The sequence below is a fragment of the Orcinus orca genome, chromosome 11, assembly GCF_937001465.1.
Source record: "Orcinus orca chromosome 11, mOrcOrc1.1, whole genome shotgun sequence".
NCBI lineage: Eukaryota > Metazoa > Chordata > Mammalia > Artiodactyla > Delphinidae > Orcinus > Orcinus orca.
The window spans coordinates 2,400,328-2,424,354 of NC_064569.1; the positions used below are offsets into that span (position 1 = coordinate 2,400,328).

The following is a 24,027-nucleotide window of genomic DNA, read 5'->3' on the forward strand; positions in this document are numbered from 1 at the left end:
GAGTGGAGTGGGGAGGCATGATGCAGCCTTGGGTGGATGGAGTCCGGTGACCCCTAAGAGCCCCGGGAAGCAAGGAGGTGGGTGAAGCCTTAGGCCTTCGGAAGCTCCAGGGAAAGCAGGGGATTTCCATATATTGTGTCGGATGGAAAGGAGGCCGAATGGATCTTTGGGCCTTTTGAGGCAGTATACACTAAGTAGTGATTTATTTACCAACTGTTTAACCATATGAGAAAAGGAACTGGTTGTTTTCTTCTAAAAAGTTATTTGTAAATGACACTTGTAAAACTGGAAAATAAACCCTTTCCAATTTGACTGGTTAATCACATACATCTAGAAATTATTTCCCCCTGCATTTCATTAATAATGTCTCTGCATTAAAATAAGAGAATCTTAAATTCTTTAAGCATATAAATCTTTATATTCTGGATACTTTTGTTGAGAAGCATGTACTGTTATTTTATTTTAAAAAAACATGTTTAAAAATTTCAAATATCAAGAGACTGAGAAGTCCAGTCACAGACTGGGAGAAAATATTTGCAAAAGACACATCTGATAAAGGACTGTTATCCAAAATATGCAAACAGTTCTTAAGACTCAACAATGAGAACCTGATTAAAAAATGGGCAGAACTCCCGGGCACATCGCCAAAGACGATGCACCCATGAAAGATGCTCCGTATCATCAGGGATATGCAAACTGAAATGATGAGACACCACTACACACCTATTAAAAGGGCCAAAATCTGAACACTAACAACACCAATGCTGGTGAGGATATGGAGAAACAGGGACTCGCGTTCACTGCTGGTGGAAACGCAAAAACGTACGGCCACTTTGGAAGACAGTTAGGCAGTTTCGTACTCAAAAAACTAGCCCTACTCTGACCACATGATCCAGAAAACACACTGCTTTGTATTTACCCAAGTGAACTAAAAACTATCTCACACAGAAACCCAGACAGGGATGTTTACAGCAGCCTTATTCATAATTGCCAAAACTCAGAAAATCCTTCAGTGGGTGAGTGGATAAACTGTGGCACATCCAGACAATAAAATATTATTTGGTGCTAAAAAGAAATGAGCTATAAAGCCATGAAAAAGATATGAAAGGAACTTAAATTCATATTACTAAGTGACAAGGCTACATACTATACAATTCCAACTATATGACATTTTGGAAAAGGCAAAATTATGGAGACTGTGAGAAGATTAGTGGTTGCCAGGGGTTGGGGGGAGGGAGGGATAAGGAGATAATAAGGAGAGCACAGAGGACTCCTGGGGCAGCGAAAATACTCTGTATGATACTACAATGGTGAGTACATGTCACCGTACATCTGTCAAAACCCACAGAACATGCAAAACTATGAGCGAACCCTAATGTAAACTATGGACTTCGGGTGACAGTGATGCACCAATGTAGGGTCACTGATTATGATAAATGTGCCCGCAGCTGTCACTGGGGGAGACTGTGCATGTACAGGGATGGGAGGAATGGGAACTCTGTGTCCTTCTGCCCAATTTTGCTGTGAACCTAAAAAATAAAGTTTATTAAATAACTAAAGCCAGAGTTAGTTAAAAGTCTCTGTTGAGAGGATGAAAAGATAAGGTACAGACTGGGAGAAAATATTTGCAAACCACGTATCTGACAGAAGACTACTATTCAGAATAAAGAACTCTCAAAACTCAACAGTAAAAAAAAAAAAATCTCATTAGAAAATGGGGAGAAGGCTGAAAAGCATATAGAGGGCAAATAAGCACATGGAAAAGATATTCAACATCATTCTCCTTTAGGGAAATGCAAATTAAAACCACAGTGAGAGGGCTTCCCTGGTGGTGCAGTGGTTAAGAATACACCTGTCAATGCAGGGGACACGGGTTCGAGCCCTGGTCCGGGAAGATCCCACATGCCCCAGAGCAGCTAAGCCCGTGCGTCACAACTACTGACCCTGCGCTCTAGAGCCCGCCAGCCACAACTACTGAAGCCCGTGTGCCTAGAGCCCGTGCTCTGCAACAAGAGTAAGCCACGACAATGAGAAGCCCGCGCACCGCAACGAAGAGTAGCCCCCGTGCACCGCAACTAGAGAAAACCCGCGCACAGCTACGAAGACCCAACGCAGCCAAATATAAAAACAAATAAATAAATTTATATATAAAAAAACAAAACACAATGAGATATCACTATACAACTATCAAACTTGCTAAAATAAGAATAGAGACAACGGCAAATGCTGGTGAAGATGGAGAAAAACAGGATCATTTGTCCAGTGCTGCTGAGAACAGAATATGGCACTGCCAGTCTGGAAAACTGTTCAGCAATTTCCTAAAATATTAAACAGGCAACTACCGTATGATCCAGCAACTGTATACCTGGGCATTTATTCCAGAAAAGTGAAAACTTGAGTTCACACAAAAATCTGTACACAAATACTTACAGCAGGTTTATTCATGATGGCCAAAACTGGAAACCACCCAGGAAAATTAAACAAACTGTATTACAGCCACACTATGCAGTATCACTCGGTAATAAAAAGGAAGGAACTGCTGTAGACACAACAATCTCGATGAATCTCCAGATAATTATGCAGAGTGAAAAAAAATCTGAGAAGATTACATACAGTATGGTTCCATTTAGATAACATTCTTGAAATGACAGAATTATGGAAATAGAAAACAGATCAGCGTCTGCCAAGAGATGAGGAGGGGGCAGGGATGAGAGGGAAGTAGGTGTGGTTATAGAAGGGAATCTCCGCGGTGTATCTTGATGACATCAGCGTCTGTGGCTGTGATACTGTGCACAAAATCACATCGTGGTTTTGCAAGACGTTACCATCGGGGAAACTACCTTAAGAGTACAGGGGATCCCTCTGTATTATTTCTTACAAATACATGTGAATCTACAATAATCTCAAAATAAACAGTTTAACGAAAACAACAAGACTATTTCATTCAGGTTAAAATGAAAAAATATCATGCAGTCCGTATTTGGCTACCCATATAAATCCTAAGTGCAATTCTAACAGATTCTCTTTATTAGAGCTGGGGAATCAAATGAAGCTCCAAAGCCAGGCAGAACTCTGAGCTTGTTGCAACACTGGCAATGAAAAGAGGATGACTGATCGTGGCTTAGCAGTCCAGTGAAGAACTTTCCAAACAAAAATTTCTTGAAAAGCCTATAAGCGACAATCTAAAATATTCAAGTCAGTTCTACTTTATAGAAGTAAATTCAAGAGAAAATATTAGTGACAAGTACATCTCAGAGCTATTTTTTAGGTTTGTAAGCAAAAAATCGAAGATTGGGTAGACTGAAACAGCACACAAAAAGCCCGAGGACATGTTCCGAGGAGGATGCTGAGCTTAACCAGTTCTGGACTGTACATCCCTATGAAACAGGAAGAGATCTCTTGGACATGACACGAGCTGCGGCTGGCTCTGCCCTATCTCACTTCATGGATTTATGACACTTCCCCAGTCAAATACCCATCCCAGAAACCATGTGTGGCTTACACGACTGTCATTCCTACTATGGTACGGCATAAATAAATCACGGGGTTGGGTCAGTACAGCCAGCCTGGAAAGTGACTCAAGGAGTCAGCAGTACCGTCCCTAGGGCTATGTGCTTTATCACAGTAAACCTCGGAACAAGATACGACTTCTGGACTCAAGAAGCAGCCTTTAAATCAGGACACCTGGGCAGCCCTGGAATCATTTAAAAAATACAATAGGTCTCAGTCCACCACAGTTCCTCAGTGCTGGCCTGCACTCGCCCCAGGCCAGTTGCTTTTAACACTATTCAAAATGAATCCTTTCTGAGTGAATTATTATGGTGACAGAACTATTGAACAAACCTAAATGCATCCCATCCTCGGATCTCCTTTCCTTTGTCCTCCGTTTTTCCCTGACTTTATTTACCCATTCAAGAAAATAACATTCCCCAAGTCAAATCTCCCTCTTGAGCCTTTTCCCAGACTTTAAAACTCATAAACCAAGAAGGCTGTCTTTCGGTGCTTAAAATAAAAAAGCAAGGGACCGTGAGCCTGGTTCCCCTACGTAAGGCAATAAAGAGCACGAGCTGGAGTAATGCTGGGGACAGACCTGCCAGGGCGTCCGTCGGCTGGGCTTGGAGACCGGCACTGCCATCAGCGCGACCTGCGCAGACAGTATAGATACTCCAAACCAGGACTGGCAATAGGGCCAACCTCTCGTCAAGGAGAACAGGAAATATAACCAGCTGTAAAGGTTATGTGTTTGTTGAAAAGGGCTTTTGACATTAAGCTCTAAGTATAATCACCAAGCTATCTTTTATGTTCTCAACTGTTTGAATAAAATGCTTAACGCCACTAAGACAAACAAAAACCACATTCCTAGTTATCAAAAAGAACTACTTTTAAGCCAAGATGCCAAACAGTGTTTAGCTAGACAAAAAAACTACTGATCCGAATCAATCTCACTTTACAGATTTACTGAAGCCTCCAAGCCAAAGGCCAGTCACATGCTAATATTAACTTATGCTTCCCCTTGTACAAACCCTGTATCATGACCATAGAGCTGACTCCAATGCCCCGATCCTTTGGGGGTACACTGAGACAAATTTACTTTAATTCAGTAAAGACCTACTTGATTGTATACATTTGGGAACAACAGGTACAAAACAGTAAGAGACAGGCCGAGTGAAAACATGGAGTCTGGCTCATGAGCTCGGCCACACCATCCCCTGTCACGGAGATGACTGGACTGTACACATGCCTCAGGTGTTCAAACCCTTAGCATGAAACTGGAGGCCCAGGGGAACCACAACGATTAAATTGCAAACGTATCAAGGCTCAAGGCTTTCCAGTGAATCAAAAAGAGAGAAAAGAAATGACATTTTGATGGCAATGTGATTGCTCATATCTCAAGGGACAAGGTCTTCATAAGTCCTGATAGGAAGTCTTGTCACGTTATATTGTAAAATATTATACATTTTTTTCCCTTAAGCCGATTCTTCACCATTGACCACACAGTCCAACAAGTTTCCTAAAAAGAACTCAGTAATGGAAGTTCTTTAATTAATGAATACTAAAACTGTTGAAACAAGAGACACAGACATTTCCTTCTTAATGACCTCTGGCTGTGTCCTGCTAAAGAAGACATCCAAACCTGGAAGAGGCAGGGGCGGGTCATCTGCCCTGGTCATGGAGTGTTCCTCACTAGGAAGAGCCGCACGCCTTTGCAGCCCACCAGGCAGCGTAAAACACACTGCAAAATGAATCGCACTCTAGAGGATCAACTAACTGGAGAGATACATGAGAAACTGGCGTTTAAAAAAATAACGTTCACTTCTAGATAAGCCTTGAATTCTTAACCTGGAAGCAAAAAGGATGATTTTTGTGGCATGTGTGAAAATTGATACCAATCACAAAATTCATCTAGTAGTTTGTAGGAAATAATGTCTTAAGGACCATCAAAATGTCAGTAGATAGGTTTAAGTTGTATATAATTTCTCTACATAGCAATTACTACATTATCTCAACTTCCCTCTTCAAAGCAATTAATTTTTATCTGGGTGCTTTTTAAACTGACTAGTAAGTTAAGCACACTTTGAAAAAGGAAAAAAGTTCCTGGCATTAAAATGCATCTTAGTATTTTGATGACATATTTCAAGAAGATACATTTGAAAACTGCAAACAGTAAGTCTTGACAAAGATGAATAACTGTTTGTCTCATTTCTATTACTATTTAAACACTGCGCTACAAAATACCATCGTCAATGGATCCTAGCCCCAAGTCTAACCACCCCCCCAAAACACGGTTTCCCAGACACTACAGTAACTAGGTATAGCACAGTTAACCCATCCAGGACCCATCTGGACACCAAATCCAGAGACGCCCAAGTCCCGCACATAAAATGGTGCAATGCAGTCGGGCCCCATCTCCCGGCTCCGCATCTCAGGATTCAACCAACAACACCTGAGCTGCTTCCGCCCTTCGGCTACTGTGAACTGTGCTGCTGTGAACATATGTGTACAAGTATCTGTTTGAGTGTTTGTTTTCAATTCTTTGGGGCATATACCTAGGAATGGAAACACTGTGCCACTTGTATTTATGCTGGCTACGGTTGCTTTTACACCTCAATGGAGAGTGAGCAGCTGTGAAAGAGACCACGTGTCCTACAAAGTCTACCACGTATTCTATCTGGACCTTTACAGAAAAACGTCTGCTGACTCTTGTTATAGTGCATCACAGTAAGATGTAGAAGGGGTGCAGAAGCAGCTGATTTTGTCTTATAAAGTTAGGAGGCCTCTGTGTGTGTGTGTGTTCTGAAGGGGGCAATGGGAAGGGGAACATTGGGTCCTAACAATACTACCTTGGAAAAAATCATTCATATTCTGTTTTGACGCTGAGGTGAGGGTCATCATGCTAACCCACTACATTAAAGCATCTGCTGAGTGCTTTTCAAAGGAGGCTTCAGAGCGAGACTGAGCCTTACATTTTATGATTACAGGTTAACTACAGTTCCTCATTTTCTCGACACTGTATTCTCCCTTGGCTTTTGAGAAGTCACACTTAACTGGTTTACTATCTAACTCATATCATTTCTTCCCCTCCCCCACATGGTAAGTTCCCTAGTGTTCCAGCTTAGGCCCCCCTTTCATTTTATACTCACTGCTCATTCCTTTTGTTTGAGCTCCAAACCTACAGATACCCAGCTGTCTACTGGACAGTTCTAACAATGTCCTGTATCTCAGTGGACCACATCTACATCCACCTGTGTCTCACTCCGACCGACACCTGTCATCCTGAGCTCCTCTCTCTCTTAACCCACCACGTCCAACCAATAACCGACATGTTACGCCTCTTCTGTCTTTGGAATTCAATTTCTCAAAAATCTCTTAAACCTCATAAGCACTGCTTTATGTCAGGATCTCAACAACTCTAGATTCCTACAGTGTTTCCATGACTTAAATCTTGTCCTCTACACCTCATTCTCCACAGCAGAGTCACATATGTGAAACGCAAATATGAACATCACTTACATGTTCAAAACATTCAGTAGCTGTTCACTGCTCCCAGGATGGGGCAGCCAGCCTCCAGAACGACCCCCGAATGATTCCGCAGCCAGGCATTCACACCCTCCTGCAGCCTTTTCTGCGTAACACCAGTGCTGATCTGGGACCAACAGAAGATGGCAGAGGTGATGCTTATCTCTTCCACGATGAGGTTACAAAAGAGACCGTGTGCCCTCTCACTCCTGGACCACTTGCTCTGTGAGCTGCCCCACAGAGAGGCAACGAGGTCTCCTGCAAACAGCTGGTGAGGGAGTGAGGACTCTTCTCGACAAGCATGTGGGCCGGCCACAATGAAGCTTCAGAGGACTTCGGCCCAAGACGGCCCCTCGGCTGCCCCTTCACGAGAGGCTGGGGCCAGAAGCACACAACTAAGTGGCTCCCGAACGCCTGACCATCAGGAACTGAGATAATCATTGTTTTAAGCCGCTAAGTTTGCGATAATTTGTTGACTAACACACAGGATAAAGGCCAAATTCCTTGGAATGGAACAGAAGGCCCTTGGTGAGCGTTAATAACGCCTCTCTCGCTCCCATCATGCATTATAATTTATGCTCCAATATTGCTGAAGTACGTGTAATTCTCCGTGTCTTGTCAACTGCTTCCCAGCTTTTACAATCCTGCTCTGATACCACCACCACCTAGAAGCTGTCCCTGATCATCAACTCCCATCTCCCTTTACGCCTCACATAACTGGAGCACTGCCAGAACTCTGTGCTACCTTCACACACGGCACCCCCAGGGCCAGTGCACAGCACAACTGGCGATGTGATCAGCATGTGAACGGCACAGTGTGTCCACACACAGTAGCTTTATGTATATGCTCCCATTTTTGAACTCGATCATGCTTTAGTATATCTGCTTACATATCTTTCCTTAGCACCTAAAATAGGTATTCAATAAGCCCTTGTTGAATGAACAGACTTGTGTTAAATTTTCAGTATAATCGTATTACACAAACACTTAAAATATACAACTTTAAAGAAGAAGAATTGTGCAGACCTTGCAATTAAAATTTTCATTTCCTATTTTTAATTCTAACTCGCGACACAAACTTTTCATCCACAGAAAAGGAACAGATTATAGAGATGTAGTGAACGTATCCTAGGCAACCCATATCCAAAACAGAAAAATGTTTTGTTGTTAATAAAACAAAACATGTAAATTTGAGGTCCCTTTTCACATCATGCGACACATAGAAAGTGATATTTGTATAGAAAACTGATGTGAAAGGCTGAGGCTGCTCTTGGTTCAGTGCTGACGCCTGTCTGGGACACTGCAGTGGAATGCAGCTTCCTGGGTCACGTACACAGTATTCTCTCAGATCGCCTTTAAAACTAAATACGGCAAATTTGCCTAAAGGTGGCAGATTTCAGAATCCAACTCCCCACCCAGTACTTAGGAAAAATAATCAAAACACTGCAAAAGCCACAGGAACCAAACAAGACAAAGCTCACAATCTTAACTTTAGCTACGGGTAAGGAAATGAAACAAAGCCTCTGGTGGGGATGGATGAGTCCTTGACTGTATTCTAAGTCCAGAAGCAATCCAAGGTCAGAAGTGAGGGGAAAAAATTGTGAGCATTCCCAGGAATAACCTCAAATTTGGAGGAAAAAAGATTGAAAGGGTAAACTGACAGTTCAAGAAATGAAAGTCAGGAGGAACACTTATCTCTAGAAGTCTCAGTACAGGCAAGAGAAACTACCAGGATATGCCGTTTTCTAGGAAACACTGAAGAATTTAGCAAAGGATCTGAACCCTGCTCACTTCTACCAAGATGAACATAGGACAATTATCAAAACTTCAGAAGGAAAAGACAGAGACCAGGTCTTCTGACAAAGACTGTGCATGGCCCTAGCTGAGGCACTGTCCCTTCTCCCCACACCCTCAGACCAGAAGCAGACTGAAGTCAACTCCCAGCCCCTCACACTTACTCTCAGAGGAGGAACCTATGAGGTTTCAGATAAGGTGGGGGCAGGAAAGATACCAGGGGACAGCTGCCCACTCTACATTAGAAGACACAGGTCCAGGAATTTCATAACCAACTGAATCTTCAAGTATAATGGCAAAATAAATATTATCCGGCATGCAAAAACAAAAAATGAAAAGAAGAAATCAATATCCATGTCTTTGCTTAAAAAACCAATTAAAGATAAGATTCAATAAACGAAACAAAACAAAAAAAATCAAAGAATTCAGGAAAAGTAAAGAGGAGATTCAGAAAAGAGCAGGTGACAAAGCACGGAATTTAGATGTGGAACCTACACTGAGTTAATTTGGAAATTATAGTTATAAAATCAAATGTAAATATTGTAAACCTTGGCGAAGCTGAGATTATCAATAAAGCATATCTTTAAATACTGGTGAGAAGTGAAAACTTCATTTTTTAGAGCATGATTAAATGCTGCTGAAAAACATGACCTAATCTTTTAGTCTTTTCCTATCCTTGGAAAGATGTCTTAGGAATTCTTCTGCTGAACAGTAAAGAAATACTCAGTTGAAACTCCATTTGCTCATTCTGTTACAATCAGGTAAAATGAAATTCAGTTTTTATTCAAAATGGCATGTTTCTACGATCCCATTAATTTCCCCCCTATTTTTCCTTCTGTATATGTGCTTTAGAAATATGCCAGGAATCAATACTTACTTACTACAAATGATTACTTCCCAAACAGTTGGTTTTGGGGTTATTTTTTTTCTTTCTTATTTCTACTTTTGCTATTGCTTAAATTAAAAAAAAATAAGTAAATACATAATTAAAAACCTGACTTGAGGCGCACTGTGACACAAGTGGAAGCATGTGTGTGGACTTCAGCTCTGCCTTATACTTGCTGTGCGATTTGAGACAAGTAATTTCTTGAATCTCATTTTCCTATCCATGAAATGGTAATACAAATGCCTAAATTTCCCAGAGTAGCTGTTAAGATTTTGACAATTTAAAATACGACACCTCTATTATAGCTGTGAATCTGGCACGAGGAAGGCACTTAACAAATTTTAGTTTTCCTAGAGAGCTCAGGTTGCGACAACAGAAGTAGAAAGAAGAAACCCACTTATACTCTTGGTCTTATATTTCTCTCCAATTATATCTTTTAACCTTTAGTCAATAGTCAAATGGATATGAGGTTTTTTTTCCTAATTTATTTGTTATTTTTATTTGTTTATTTTTGGCTGTGTTTGGTCTTCGTTGCAGTGTGCAGGCTTCTCATTGCAGTGGCTTCTCTCATTGTGGAGCTCGGGCTCTAGGCGTGTGGGCTTCAGTAGTTGTGGCACATGGGCTCAGTAGGTGTGGCTCACGGGCTGTAGAGCACAGGCTCAGTAGTTGTGGCACACGGGCTTAGTTGCTCCGTGGCATGTGGGATCTTCCCAGACCAGGGATCGAACCCGTGTCCCCTGCATTGGCAGGTGGATTCTCTACCACTGTACCACCAGGGAAGCCCTGGATATGAGTTTTATATCCCAAGATTAGTGTGCCTAAGGGCTGTTAGTTTTGTTACAACATGATGATGAAAATGTACCAGAAGGAGTTTTCAATATAAACTTCCATGTGGTTCCCGAGTCTTTCCTTTCCTCCTCTTGAGAAATCAGTCTCTTCAATGCAAAGAGAATATCACATTTAAAGTGCATTAAAAATATCTTTTCCTCCACTGAGATTTTGACAGAATCTACTGAATTCCGAGAGCAAAGGTCATGATTAGCAAAGAAAAACAAATACCACAAAACTGATCAAGTTATCTTAAAAAAAAAAAAAAGCTCCTCCCCAAAAGGGACAACCCCCTCCTCTTCAGGCCCATAAAACGATTTTAACATAGTTAGATGTTTTATTTATAGATAAAGATGAAAATGTTTTAACACATGAAGTCCGTAATTTAAAAGAGAAGCCTCTCACCGCAGCTCATTTCAGCACATCAGCACGTAGCTCGGAAGCACTAGGACAGGGAGGCCCAGCACTAAACGGGAACCAGGGCTGTGCGGAAGGAAAGGAAAGCAGCTGAGACCCAAGACAGAAGGGAGAGAGCCAAGAAGATTCATGACACACATGGTCAGAGGGGTAGAAAGGGTAGTTAAGTGACTGAGGGATGAGTTAGTAACAGCTACGTAACTTCCTTTAAAAATGGATCCATATCAACACCAACATAACTAAACTCCAAAGTGACAACACAATCTTCTTCAAGGAAGAACAGACACATAGTTTCTATAGTAGATATAGCTTTCCTGATGTAGCTTACAGAAACCTTTTACATTAAAAGTAGCATGGGGACTTCCCTGGTGGTGCAGTGGTTAAGAATCTACCTGCCAATGCAGGGGACACGGGTTCAAGCCCTGGTCTGGGAAGATCCCACGTGCAGTGGAGCAACTAAGCCCGTGCGCCACAACTACTGAGCCTGCGCACTAGAGCCCATGAGCCACAACTACTGAGCCCACGCGCCGAGAGCCCGTGCTCCACAACAAGAGAAGCCACTGCAATGAGGAGCTCGCGCACTGCAACGAAGAGTAGCCCCCGCTCGCCGCAATTAGAGAAAGCCCGTGTGCAGCAATGAAGACCCAACACAGCCATAAATAAATAAGTTAGTAAGTAAGTAGGTAGGTAGATAATAAAAAAATAAAAGTAGCATGATGACTGAATGGAACGTTTTCATGCCAAAATAATGAGAAGCAGAGTTCCCAAACTGTAAATTACAAAGATTAATACCAAAACTGCTATCATTTGAATGTGCCATGAAATATTTTAAAATCAATGATACAGGTTAACTAGTTGCAACAAATGGTACTCTCCTTGGCGTGATGGAGTCTATAATGGAAAAAAACGGTCCTTTGCTTCGGAAGCTTGTCTGCACAGGGCTCTGCTGGTCTCATGGTGCCGACACAAGAAATCCCAGAAGAGCTGCAACATCTGCTTTAAGCCCAGGAACTCCTACACCTGTCTGTACAAACAGGGACGTTTCTGAATAAACACTCCAAAGCTGCCGAGTGCCAGGACTGGTCAGTTCAGAGGCTGTCAGGAGTTGTGGACAGCATGAGTGACAGGCAAAAAGATCACCTAGGTATTTAATCTCATTAATCTTCGAGTGTGCTTAATTCTTAAATTTAGAGAGTATTCCCGTCTGGACTCATCCAGCGGATTCCTTACTGGTCTTCTGCTCCGCTCTCTCCCCATTCCAATCCATCCTTAATAGAACCAGCACTATTTTCCTAAAATATGGATCGGACGGTGTCGCTTCCCTGTTCCCTATGTCTACAGAATAAACAGTTTAATTAGTGGCATAGCATACAAGGCCCTTCCAGCGTCTTCCTTCAGAATCTGCCTCAAATATTCTTTGCTCCAGCAATACTAAATTTCTGATGGTTCCTCAAATACACCTTAGTATTTCATACCTCTATGACTTCTCATTTTCTACTGTATTTGGTCTATTAATACTTTCAAAGCTCTCTTCTCTTATTCCTCCTAAGAGACAGCTAGGGGGTCTGTGACGCCTGCCTTAACCATCCCAGGTAGACTTGGGTCCCTCGCTTGCTTCAAGCTCCCGCTGAACCCAGCTCATATGTCTTTTATATCCATCAACACAATATGTTATGATTTCCTGCCTTCATGAATTCCCAAGACAGACCAGCAACCGGCACCAACTGTTTATCTCTCTATGAAATACAAGAAGAAATTCTGATAAATATTTTTCCAAAGTTCAAACAAAGATGTGAATATCCACTCAGTGATTCAGAAACAAACCTGTCCACAGAATTACCTTAAGTATGCCAGGCTGATCTTGGAGCCTCAAATTAATCCTGACACACGCTACAACGTGGATGAAACCTGAGTTCATCATGCTATGTGATAAAAGCCAGTCAAAAAAAGACATACTGTATGATTCCACTTAGAAGACTTATCTAAATTAGTCAAATTCATAGCAACATAAAGTAGAATGGTGGTGACCAGGGGCTGGGGCAAGGGGGAAGGACGAGCTCTTCAATGCAAGATGCAATGTCTGGAGACTGGTTAACACTATGGAACTGCATTTAAAAATGATCAAGATGGTAAATTTTATGTTATGTGTTTTCTTTAACTGTATAAACTACTTATTAACAGACAACGCCCACAAATTTATTTCTTCTTGGGCACACTTGCAGTACAGCCATGGCGGCCCGTGGTCTTGGTGTGCTGGCCTGGACACCAAGTCCCCAGAAGTGGCACAGCCTACGTGGGTCCAAGTCTGCTCCGGTCGCTCCAGGTCTTCCCGGAGCTTGTTGTCCAGACCCTTGGCCAGGACCTGGCTGTGTTTTCCATCCTTCAGGTCCTCTGTCTGTCTAAGAACCAGTCTGGGGTCCTGTACTGGCGTGGATTCTGCATGATGGTGACCACACGTTGCACCTCATCCTCAGTGGGCTGTCCTGGTCAGGTCCACGTCGGCTTTCCTCAACACCACAAGGGCGGATCTTCACCCCACACCCTTAATTGCAGCGACGGCAAAGGCAATCTTCCATCGCCCACCGATGTGGGTGCTGAGTGCTCGCGAATATGGTGGACTTTCTCAGGGATTGCTAGGGAAATGGTGGCGGCCTCAGTGGTGGCGTGCGAGCCTCCAGTGAAAGAGCTATGTTTTTTTTATTTCAATAAAAAATTTGAATTAGGGACTACCCTGGTGGTCCAGTGGTTAAGAATCCACCTTCCACTGCAGGGGACGCGGGTTTGATCCCTGGTCGGGGAACTAAGATCCCACGTACTGCGGGGCAACTAAGCCTGCGTGCTGCAGCTACAGAGCTCACAGGCTCTGGAGCCCATGCGCCACAACTACTGAGCCCACGCACTCTGGAGCCTGTGCACCACAACTAGAGAAGCCCGCACACCGCAACAAAAGATCCTGCATGCTGCAACAAAGATCCCATGTGCCACAACTAAGACCCGATGCAGCCAAATAAATAAATTAATTAATTTTTAAAATTTGAATTAAAGAAAGGCAACTGCAAGTTAAAAAACATAACTACAACACCTAGGAAAGCCTATTCTAGAGCAATGCCTAAACACATGGTAGACACACAACAGTTTTCATGACTGAATATGTTAAGTAACTAAATTTCTCTAGTAGATGATATGTATTTGTGGGATATAGTTTATATCTCTGGGAATCCTCATTTAATCCCCCAATTCTGTCACGTATTTCCTATAGTATAGAATGAATGGAATTTCATGGGAAAATAGAAATGTTAATATCCAATGTTTTAAATCAGTATTTATTTGTTTTTCTGGAAGAACAGTAAAAACAGAGGTGGAATGAAGTGGCAATATACCACTTAGAGTTAAAATAACAGGAACTGGAAAACACTTTAACAAAAGGAGACCAGAAAAATAGCTTGTGGTATATCATTCAGTGGAATATTATGATATTTAAAATAATGATATACATCATTAACTGATTTAGAAAGATTTTCATATTTATTGCTAGGTGGTAAAAATCTTTATATGGAGATACAAACAGAATGAAGAATAGTCATACAACAAATAATTAGTTAGCTCTAGGGTAGGATTGCAAGTGATTTTAATTTCCCTTTCTAAATGTTTATGAAATAACTGGATTTAAACACATTAGCATGTACTCTTTTATAACAAGAAAAAAATAAAACCGTTCCACTCTGATTCAAGTCCAGTGTTTCCTTGTTGATTTTCTGTCTAGAAGACTCATCCACTCTTTAAAGTGGGGTGCTGAAGTACCTGCTTTTACTGTATTCTCTACTGCTGCCTTCAGATCTGTTTGTATTTGCTTAACATTTTCAGGTGTTCCAATGTTGGGAACATATAAAATTATGACTATTCTGTCTTCTTGATGAACTGACCCCTTAATCATTACATAATGATCTTTTTGTCTCTAGTTACTGTTTTTGGCTTAAAGTCCATTTTGTCTAGTGTAACTACACCGGCTCTCGTTTTGTTTCTACTTTCAGGGAATATCTTTCTCCATTCTTTCACTTTGAGCCTATGTGTTTCTTTAAAGCCACAGTGAGTCTCTCGTAGGCAGCATATGGTTGGGTCTTGTTATTTTATCCATACAGCTAATCTATGTGTTTTGATAAGAGAATTCAACCCGTTTACATTTAGAGCAATTACTGTAGGTAAGCACTTCCTAATATGCCATCTTATTCATAGTTTTCTGGCCGTTTTCTAGTTCCCTTGTTTCTTTCTTCCTCTCTTCCTGCCTTCCTTTGTGAAATGGTGATTTTCCACAGTGCTATGCTTTCATTCCCTTCTCTTTATCTTTTGTGAATCTGCTGTAGGTTTCTGCTTTGTGGTTACCATGAGGCTGAAATAAAACATTTTATAGCTCTAACAGTCTATTTCAAGGTAGTAGCAACTTAGATCATACATAAAAAGTCTACCCCTTTACCCACTCCCTTTTATGGTTTTGAAATCACATTTTATCTCTTTTAATACTGTGTATTAATTAACAAATTACAGCAGTTACAGTTATTTTTAATACTCTTATCCTTTAACTCCAGAATTTTATTTTGTTTTTGTTTTGGGTTTTTTTTGCGGTACGCGGGCCTCTCACTGTTGTGGCCTCTCCTGCTGCGGAACACAGGCTCCGGATGCGCAGGCTCAGCGGCCATGGCTCACGGGCCCAGCCGCTCCGTGGCACGTGGGATCTTCCTGGACGGGGGCACAAACCCGTGTCCCCTGCATCGACAGGCGGACTCTCAACCACTGCCACCAGGGAAGCCCTAACTCCAGAATTTTAAAACTCTTGTTTTATATCAGAGTTAAAACGCCACTATATTACTGTATTAGAATATTCTGAATTTGATTATATACTTCCCTTTACCAGTGTGTTTAGTGACTTGAAGTCACTAATTAGCGACCTTTCACTTCAGCTTGAAAAACTCCTTTCAGCATTTCTGATAAGGCAGGTCCAGTGATGATGAGCTCCCTCAGCTTTTGTCTGTCTGGGAAACTCTTAATCTCTCCTTCAGTTTCTCAAGGACAGCTTTGCCAGGTAAAGTATTCTCGGTTGGCAGTTTTATTCTTTCAGCGGCTTGAATGTATCATCCCACTCTCCCCTGGGGGTAAGGTTTCTGCTGATAAAGCAACGACAGCCTTATAGGGATTCCCTTGTAAGTCATTGAAGCTTTTTTCTCTCCTGCTTTTAAGATTCTCTGCTTGTCTTTGGTTTTTGACAACTTTATTACCAAGTTTCTTGGAGAGATTTCTTTTATCTTTATCAGTTTTATGGAAACAGAATCAACATAGAACATTGTATAAGTTTAAGGTACATGACATAATGACATATAGAGAAATGATTACCACATATAAGTCTAGTTAACATCCATCACCTCACATAGTACCAAACATTTTTTTCCCTCGTGATGAGAACTTTTAGGGTTTACTCTCTTGGCAGTTTTCAACTATACCACAGATCAGTGTTAACTGTAGACTCCATGCTGTACATTACACCCGTGGTGCTTATTAATCTTATAACAGGAAGTTTGTACATCTTGATCACCCTCACCCAATTTCCCCACTGCCCACCTCCAGTAACCACATATCTAACCTCTTTTTGATGTTTTTTTTTTTTTTGCAGATTCCACACGTTAAGATCTTTCAATATTTGTCTTTCTTTGACTTACTTTACTTAGCATAATGTCCTCTAAGTCTATCCCATGTATTGCAAATGACAAGATTTCCTTCCTTTTTCATGGCTGAATAATATTCTTGTGTGAGACATTTTCTTTAACCATTCATCTGTTGATGGACACTTAGGTTGTTTCCATGTCTTGGTTATTGTAAATAATGCTGCAATGAACATGGGGATGCAGCAAATATCTTTTCGAGATAGTGATTTTATTTTCTTACAATATGTACCCAGAAGTGGGGTTGTTGGATCATATGACAGTTCTATTTTTAATTTTTTGAGGAAACTCTGTCTTCCATGGTGGTTGTACCAATTTACATTCCCACCAACAGTGCACAAGGGTTCCCTTTTCTCCACATCCTCACAAACACTTGTTACTTCCTGTTTTTTTGTGTTTTTTTTTATGATAGTCATTCTAACAGGTGGGAGGTGATATCTCATATTGTGGTTTGCATTTGCATTTCCCTGATGATTAGTCATGCTGAACACCTTCCCACATACCTGTTGGCCATGTGAGTATCTTCTTTGGAAAAATGACTATTCAGGTACTTTGTCCATTTTTAATTGGATTATTTAGTTTTCTTTGCCACTGAGTTGTATGAGTTCATATATATTGGTATCAACCCCTTATCAGACATGACTTGCAAATATCTTCTCCCGTTTGGTAGATTGCCTTTTCATTTTCTTGATGGTTACCTTTGCTGTGCAGAAGTTTTTCAGTTTGATGTAGTCCTGCATGTTGGTTTTTGCTTTTGTTGCCTTTACTTTTGGTATCAAATCCAAAAAATCATTGCCAAGACCAATATCAAGAGCTTAACCCTATGTTTTCTTCTAGGAGCTTTATGGTTTCAGGTTTTATGTTCAAGTCTTAAATCTATTTTGAGTTGATTTTTGATTTTTTGTGTATGGTGTAAGACAGGGGTCCAGTTTCATTCTTTTGCATGTAGTGGTCCAGTTTTCCCAACATCATTTATTGAGAGACTTTCCTTTTCCCACTGAGTATTCTTGGCTCTTTTTGTCATAAACTAATTGACCATGTACGTATGGGTTTCTTTCAGGGCTTTCAATTCTCTTCCATTGGTCTATGTGTCTGTTTTTATGCCAGCACCATAGTCTTTTGATCACTATAGCTTTATATATAGTTTGAAATCAGGAAGAGTGATGCCTCCAGCTTTGTTCTTCTTTCTCAGGATTGCTTTGGCTACTTGAGGTCTTTTGTGGCTCCATACAAATTTTACGATGGTTTTTTCTACTTCCGTAAGAAATGCCATTGGAATCTTAGGAGAGATAAGATGTCTATAGATAGCTTTGGATAGTGCAGACATTTAACATGATGTCTATATGTTAATTAATATTGAATATTAATTCTTCTAATCCATAAACACAGGATATCTTTCCATTTATTTGTGTCTTCTTCAATTTCTTTCATCAAAGTCTTAGAGTTTTCCATATATAGATCTTTTACCTCCTCGGTTAAATTTATTTTTAGTATTTTATTGTTTTGATATTATTATAAATAGGATCATTTTCTTTATTTCTTTTTCAGATAATTTGTTGTCAGTGTATAGAAATGCAACTGATTTTTGTATGTTGATTCTATCCTGCAACTTCACTGACTTTGTTAATTAGATCTAAGTTTTTTGGTCATATCTTTAGGATTTTCTATATATAAAATCGTGTTATGTACAAATAGAGACAATTTTACTTCTTCCTTTTCACCCCTGGTGCCTTTTATTTCTATCCCTTGTTTAATTGTGCTGGCAAGGAGTATCAGTACTATGCTGGATAGGAAGGAGAGGATTTCTTTAAGCTGTTTTGTTTGGTGACTTATGAGGTTCATGTACTTCAATATCCAAATCTCTCCCCAGATTTGGCAAGTTCTCAGTTATTATTTCTTTAACTAAGCTTTCTGCCCCCTTCTCACCCTCTTCTCCTTTTGGAACCCCAATAATTCACAAATTGGTTCTCCTGATGGTATCCCACAGATCATCTGGGTGTTCCTCAGTCTTGTGTTATTGTTGTTCTCCTCTGACTGGGTAATTTCAAAGCTCATGTCTTCATTCTCACTGATTCTTTACTCTGCTTGACCAAGTCTGCTGTTGATGCAGCAGACTTTTCATTACACTCAATGAAATGAGTGAAATCCACTGATCCTCAAATGGATCGATCTGGCCTCTCTTAGCCTAAGTCTGCATCTCAACCTTTCTCCCTTCATGATGCAAGAGACACAATAACTTCCAGGAGGCCAAGAGCCCACACACAAGGAATCCTTCAGTTAGAGAAGGGGAGAGAGAGGAATTTCTGTTTGGTTCTTTTTCATGATTTCTTATCTCACTAAACTTCTCATTTTGTCCCTATATTATTTTCCTGATTTCACCAAATTGTCTTTCTGTTTTCCTGCAGTTCACTGAGTTTCCTTGAAACAGGTATTTTGAATTCTTTACTGAGTAAATCATGGATCTCCACATCTTTAGGCTCAGTACGGAAGGTTACTGTGATCCTTCAGTGGTGTCGTGCTTCCTTGATTTTCGATGTTCCTTTGAGTTTTGATTGCTGCCTTCACGTTTGAAGGTGCAGCCACCACCAGGCTTTCCTAACTGCCTGCTTCAGTGCATCCAAACTCCCTTTTTTTACTCCAGTGGAGTGCTAGATCTTCTGTAAACCTGGACTTCCACAAAGGCTCTCTTCTCTGTGGGTGACTGTTTAAGCCAGTGTTCTCCAGGGGCTCCCAGACCTCAGTCAAGAGGACCTGGAGCTGGTTCACGAGTCACTTCAGGGTCTACAGCAGGGAATGAGGTCTGTGTGCCTATTACACACACAATGCGTGGGTGGGCGATGTTCCTTCCAGATCTCTGTGTATGACGACAGATCCTACAGCTCCCACGAAGACACTTTTATTCCTAGATGGATGCTGGATAGTTGCGGGGGGGGGTGTAGGTGGGAGGAAACATCTTATGCCTCCACAATGCTGATGCCACTTGTCTTTCCACTTTGAAAAATAAAAATTTACTGCTCCCCCACAAAGCACTGTTGACAAGATTAGAGAGATGCCAGAAATTGCTTCCCGCAGTCCATATATGGTTTACACAAGTGTTTCATCTGCATGGTATTTTGTTTTTAAGTGAACATGAATGCTTTGACACTGTCTCACTTTAATCGTTTATATTATTTTCCATTACAATAATTTACGTTATCTGCTTAGCCCCTGATTACATCTGAATTTGCTACTACAGGCTTTTACGATTGAAAAACTGGACCAAGCAACCATGGCAGAACCTTCTCACTTACGTAAATTGAACAGTGTACTCCTCACGTTCAGGTGGCTGCTTTAAAACTTAGAGTCATCTCAAATTCAGAAGCATGACAGTTTGGTGGGAGAGGACTACTTCCAGCACAGTATACTGCTAAGCCTGGAAGTCCCTCTGGCTCCATCCATCCTGGCTATGCTGAATAAATGTCTGAGCACTTGAGTGTGAACTAGAAATCTTGCAACCTAAGTAAGGGTCACCACTGTGGCCAGTGCTGAAATCTGGGCCACCCAGGGCACATCACCAGAGCAGAATAAAACTATCCACAGAACTATGTGGGATCAATTATTCAAGCCAAAACGAAATGAGCAATCTTCCTCCATTTCCTTCATCCCCAAAGTCCAAACCATCAGAATGCCAAAGGCTCAACTTACAAAATATATTATAGATCTATAAACATTAAAAACATGAATTACACCATGCCACCACCCTGGTCAAAATTCTCTGACGGTTTCCCACTCTATTTAGAATAAAATTCAAACTCCTTTAAGACCTTAAATGACCTGGGTCTTGCCTACATCTTTGGGCACATTTCCTATGAATCCCCTCATTTATTATACTCAGTGGTTTTGTTTCTGTTTTTCTAACAGACCAAGTTCAATCCTGCATCAGGGCCTCTATATTTGCACCGATTTATGCCTGGAATGCTCTTACACCAGACAGTCACATGGCTAACTTCTTTACAACATTAAGGAGATAAAGTTCAAGGAAGACCTAAAAGAAGCATTCTTAGACCCCCTGATCTAAAATTTTCCCCAACCCCAACATACTATAAGATCCCTCCAGCAGTCAATTTCTATGAAAGATCTCTTATATTTTCTTCCCGTTACTTAATCCTTGTCTGAAACTATCTTATTTGTTTACTTATTTTATGTCTAAAATACACTAAAATGTATCCTATCCTCCACCTCCATAAAGGCAGGGCTCTTATCTGTCTTGATCACTTGTATATCTCTTGATATTAGAGTACTTTCTAGCACATAATGCTACTTAATCAATGTCTGGTGAATGAATGAATGAATTGATCTTCAATAACTGTGTCATTTGTCAGTAGCGATATGAACTTCCCGTTATCCCTTTCAGCTTGGTGTCTGAAAGCTCCTCCAATCCAATGGAGACCATTAAAATGATACTGAAGAAAGATAAAAAGGAAATAACTTCTGTTATGGGTTTATTTCCTATTTGTATCTCTTTAGTATCAATATCAGATGGGAGCATTCAAAGAATTTCTAAAAGAGATAAAAAGAAGCAAGTGTGCTGCCAGATGAACAGGACTGGAGGAGTATCCCGCAGTCCAGGGAAATGCAGTAGGAGGCTAACGATGAGATGGGAGCAAGTCCTCCCTGAAAGACTCCAAAGAAATTCAGGACTCAAACAAGCCTGTGGGCGGGACAGAAAGGAGGAGCCCAAAATAAGGGAATTCATTCAAACTCTAACTACTAACTCACTGCAGCAGCTGTCCCTCCTCACTTTCCTGTCTTCTTATACAGGACACACGGCTTACTATTTTCCCCAGCTATAACAAGCGAGCAAGCAAAGAAATATGACGGGGTCCTCTATGATACCAAATAAACTACTTAGGGAGATGTAAAGCTCTTATGTCAGAATCGGTGCCCCCGAGTAAATTCTTCATTCTAGACTGGGGGCCCTCCAACCTGGATCTATGCCCATCCATCCCAGCGAGATGTCTGACAGTTAACAAGTTCTGTTTATGTAAATAAAACTACTTGCCAGCTGCCTCATTCAGAGGAGAGGCCTAGCAGGACAGTAAACCTATAAACACCACTAAAGGAATCTCAATGCAGCCACCTACTGCAATCAACTCAGTTCCTAAATATGAATGGACCATTAAGGATCATCAGACGTATGTGGAAAACCTCCAAAATGAAAGAGAAAATAAATAATAACTGAGGTAGAAGGAAATACCACTCAGGAAACAGATGAAAGTTCTTAAAAAGGTCTAATTACTTTTCTCAGAGAAATTCAAGAAGATATTAAAGCTACAAAACAAAATCTAGGAGGTCATGAAAAAAGAACATTCAGATTATAAGACAGTTAAAACACTCATTACCAAAATAAAAAAAATTCAAAAGGACTGAAAGAAAGTCAAGAAAATACCCCGGAAACTGAAGAAATAAAACCCAAAGAGTTAAAAATATAAGAGAAATTGAGGATTAATCTAGGAAGGTCCCAAATCCAACTACTAGAGGTTTTAAAAGGTGAGACCAGTTAAAAATGAAGGAAAGGCCATTATCAAAAAATCTACAAACGATAAATACTGGAGAGGGTGTGGAGAAAAGGGAACCCTCTTGCACTGTTGCTGGGAATGTAAATTGATATAGCCGCTATGGAGAACAGTATGGAGGTTCCTTAAAAAACTAAAAATAGAATTAACATATGACCCAGCAATCCCACTACTGGGCATATACCCTGAGAAAACCATCATTCAAAAAGAGTCACGTACCACAGTGTTCACTGCAGCACTATTTACAATAGCCAGGACATGGAAGCAACCTAAGTGTCCATCGACAGATGACTGGATAAAGAAGATGCGGCACATTATATACAATGGAATATTATTCAGCCAGAAAAAGAAATGAAACTGAGTTATTTGTAGTGAGGTGGGTGGACCTAGAGTCTGTCATACAGAGTGAAGTCAGTCAGAAAGAGAAAAACAAATACTGCATGGTAACACATATATATAGAATCAAAAAATAAAATGGTTCTGATGACCCTACGGGCAGGACAGGAATACAGACACAGACGTAGAGAATGGACTTGAGGACACTTGAGGGTAAGCTGGGATGAAATGAGAGAGTGGCATGGACATATACACACTACCAAATGTAAAACAGACAGCTAGTGGGAAGCAGCTGCATAGCACACGGAGATCAGCTCGGTGCTTTGTGACCACCTAGAGGGGTGGGGTAGGGAGGGTGGGAGGGAGGGAGAGGTAAGAAGAGGGGATATGGGGATATACGTATACATATGACTGATTCACTCTGTTGTGCAGCGCAAACTAGCACAACGTTGTGAAGCAATTATACTCCAATAAGATGTTAAAAAAACATTTAAAAAATAAAAAAAGTAAAAGAATTGACACTACATAAATAAAAAAAACTTCCCTAAGTTCATATTCTGCCTAAGACCAAGAAAGGAAGGAGAAGGAGCCTCTCTATGAATATCAAAAAGACAAGTGTTTCATCACATAATAAGTAGGAAATGACCTATCAAATATTTCCTGAAATCAGAGGACCAATTTTAAGCCATTGATACACCTTTTGATTACTATGATCACAACCATGACTGATAACAATGTTGATTTAATTTAATTCTCACAACAACCTAAAGAGGCGCTATAATTATTTTCATTTCAGAGATGGGAGAGACACAGATAAATTAATTAACTTATTTGAATTCACACAGCTAAAAAATGGCTGAGATTCTAACTCTAATTTTGACCTATATGATTAAACAGCAACATTACCAACAAGAAGATGATTACTGAAAATACTGTAATCTGACAAGCCTGTAAATCTAAGAGGCAATTTATAATAAAAAATTCTATTAATGGAAAAATGTTAAACGTCTCCATAGCGATGCAATTAGCAAAACCCAGAATGCAGGGCTAAGAACTTGGTTTTTTTCAACAAATACACTGAAAGGGGTAAACGAGATGGAAGGGAACTTAAAACAGACTTAAGAGACACACAAAGCAGCCTCAACATAGACATTGGTTTGGATGCTGAGTTGCACAAGCTACAAATAATTGAAAGTACAAACCGTTTAGAAACAGCCTGGTAAATGCTAACACTAACTTTGATGAAAATAAAGAATTACTGTTAAGTTTTTTCAGCTGTGATAATGGTACTGTTGCCATGTTTTAAACAGAACTCTCATCTTTTAGAAATATATACTGAATGACTTAGGATAAACTAATATGATGTCTACAATTTGCTTCAAAATAAAACAGAATGGGGGAAGTAAGAATACAGATAAAATAAAATTAGTCATAAGTTGATCACTGTTAAAGATGAATGACAAACACCAAAGTTCACTGTTCT

General features: G+C 40.5%; 1 protein-coding gene and 1 pseudogene across 12 annotated transcripts in view; both read right to left on the reverse strand.

The window, feature by feature from the left end:
- The window catches only part of ERC1 (ELKS/RAB6-interacting/CAST family member 1), a 393,839-nt gene that overhangs the window by 105,452 nt on the left and 264,360 nt on the right, over positions 1-24,027 (reverse strand). The window lies entirely within an intron of this gene.
- Positions 13,139-13,639, reverse strand: LOC105748475 (40S ribosomal protein S18-like; annotated as a pseudogene).